Source organism: Tarenaya hassleriana, unplaced genomic scaffold, assembly GCF_000463585.1.
Source record: "Tarenaya hassleriana unplaced genomic scaffold, ASM46358v1 Cleome14, whole genome shotgun sequence".
Lineage (NCBI taxonomy): Eukaryota > Viridiplantae > Streptophyta > Magnoliopsida > Brassicales > Cleomaceae > Tarenaya > Tarenaya hassleriana.
Genome location: NW_010964598.1, coordinates 3,233,703 through 3,236,359, shown reverse-complemented (window position 1 = coordinate 3,236,359; position 2,657 = coordinate 3,233,703). Strand labels below are relative to the sequence as shown.

Below are 2,657 nucleotides of genomic sequence, written 5' to 3'. Positions count from 1 at the left end.
ATGGACCATTAACGGATAAATTATTACCACTTTGTATTAGTAGAGAAATTATTAAGACTTTAGTGGAAAAACCACTAAAACCATTAATCTTAGTAATAATTCTAACAGTAAACGCTACCAAGCACCGACACGAAATCAGAGAACAACGTATAAAAAGACACAACTCGGCAACAAGAAGCACAAAAGGACTAAAAAAACCGCAGATAAAACATCATGGAAATCAAAAGACCGACCAAACCAGCAGCAAGCAGAAGCATATACGTTTCATGTATATAAAAGCTGAAGAAAATGAAGAAGAAGAAGGTATAGAACTAATCTTCCGAATTTTCAGGCGACGTAGCCTAGGGGTGGGCACGGGCGGATACCCGGACTTTTTAGGGTGTCTTTATCTCGATCTCAGTCTCGTCGGGTTTTTGAGTGGAATATCTCGATCTCTATCTCGCGAAACCCAGGTACCCGAGATTCGGGTACCCGAGACACGAGTTCGGGTACCCGCGAGACCCGAACCCGAACTCGTGTAAAATTAAAAAAAAAATCTGAACAAATTTAAAAAATTAATACAACAATAACGTACAATTCAACATCTAAATATATCCAAAATACGTCATAATTATAAGTTGAATAAAATCCAAAATACATCATGATTCATAAGTTCAACAACATAAAAAAAAACATAAAATTCACAGTTTAACAACGTCCAAAACCAAAACATATCCAAAATCCATCATAATTCTTAAACACATACGAGGAACATACCTACACAAACACAAAAAATACATATGTAAGTTAGAATCAAGAACACGTTAGAATCAAAAATCAATAACAAAAAATATTGAAACACATTGAAACACCTCATCATTCGGTTAAATAACCCGCTTCTTTCTCAAATGAAGACTTTGATGGAAAATCTGTAAAATTAAACATTTAGTTTAGACTTTAAAGTATGCAAAATCTAACATATACGAACAATCAAGTAATAAAAAATATACCTTCTTCAAAGGTAGAGAGATCATCCAACCGCTTCTCGTTTATATCATGGGTTCATGTTATAATGGTTTTGGGACATGACGCCCTGAAATTCTTACTTACAAGAGTGCTAAGCTCGCTTGAAGTGAATCAATCAACCAAACATGACTCAACAAACACCAGAACTTCATTCGAAAGGAAGAAAATTTTGTATTTTAATACAACCCCATAAAACCCTAAATCTCAATTTTATAGAGCCCATAAAATTACAACCCAGGCTTCTGCTGCAGAGACATAAAAGGCATGAAACCTTCAACCCGGAAATTAATGAAACTCTTACCATTTTGCAAACCAGAAAGCTAAATAACAGAGAGGAAGAACATTTACCTCGAATTGGAGAGCAGGGCAGAGACCAAGAGACTAAACCGAGGAGTGCAAGGCAGGGACCGAATCGAGACAGAGTAAAGCAGAGAGCGAGAGCACGTCTAGAGAGAGGTTCGCAACGAGGGAGAAGACGGCTGCATAGATCGATCAGAGACTAGAGAGAGAGGGCTGAAACTTGTAAAAAAAAAAGAGGCGTAAGTTGTCTGAGAGAGAAGCTCTTACCGAGAGAGAGAGGTTCGCAACGAGGGAGAAGACGGAAGCGCAAGGCCAGGGAGAAGCTCTTACCGAGAGAGAGAAGGAGGCGGACGAACAGAGACCGAGAGCACGGCGGAGATACCGACGACAATGAGAGTGTGAGAGAGACCGAGAGAGGCGGCCCGACGAGCGTGAGAGAGACGAGTGCCAGAGAGACAAGAGATAATTAGGGTTAGGGTTAGCTTTAGGTAGTTTTGTAAATATATTAAAAATAAGGGATAGTTTTGTAATTTTTAATATTTCCCGAGTACCCGTGAGATAACCCGTGCAGACATATCAAAACCCGAACCCGAAACCCGAAACTCGGGTTTCGTGAGATCAAAACCCGGCCTGTATCTCGTTATCTCATAAAACCATATAAGCCGGGTACTCGCGAGACAGGGTACCCGGAAACCCGCGGGTCTCGGGTAAAAATGCCCACCCCTAACGTAGCCATGTAAATGCTACCAAGCACGGACACGAACAATACCAAAAAAGACCAACTCGGCAACAACAAGCACAAAAGGAACAAAAAAAACTCAGATAAAACGTCATGGAAATCAAAAGACCGACCAAACCAGCAGCAAGCAGAATTCCATGTATGTAAAAGCAGAAACGACGGAGGGAGGAAGAAGAGATGAAGACGAAGAAGGAAGCAGTACCTCCATTGTTTTTTCTCTGATCTAAGGGGAGTAGCGAGGACGAAGAAGAAGGGAGCAGAAGAGAACACCTTCTCTGTTGGTGTCGAGAGGAAGAGGAAGAAGAGACAGACTGTCAGTGTTTGGCGGCTCCTTGTCGCACGTTTGAAGTAGACAAATACAAAAATGTCCTTTATTATTAGGGAAAATGACATTTTCCTACACCGATTGTTTAAAATGTGACTTTTTCCTACCCGAACTTTTAATTTGACAAAAAACTACACCAAATTATCAAATGTGCCAAATTGATACACGAACTATCCAATTTAACTGCAATTTCCTACACAATCCAAAAACGGTGTTAAACGTCCGTTAACCGATGACGTGGCACGCCACGTGGCGTCTGACCTGGCACGCCACATGGAAAATTTTGTC

The 2,657-nt window shown here is 40.5% G+C and overlaps 1 long non-coding RNA gene across 1 annotated transcript; it reads right to left on the bottom strand.

Moving 5' to 3' along the window:
* Nucleotides 1-634: 634 nt before the first annotated feature.
* On the bottom strand, nucleotides 635-1,877 carry LOC104808333. Its single transcript, XR_770928.1, has 3 exons — nucleotides 990-1,877; nucleotides 852-908; nucleotides 635-756 (listed from the first exon to the last, which is right to left on the bottom strand). It is a non-coding gene; the product is annotated as an uncharacterized LOC104808333 (long non-coding RNA).
* Between the last annotated feature and the right edge of the window lie 780 nt (nucleotides 1,878-2,657).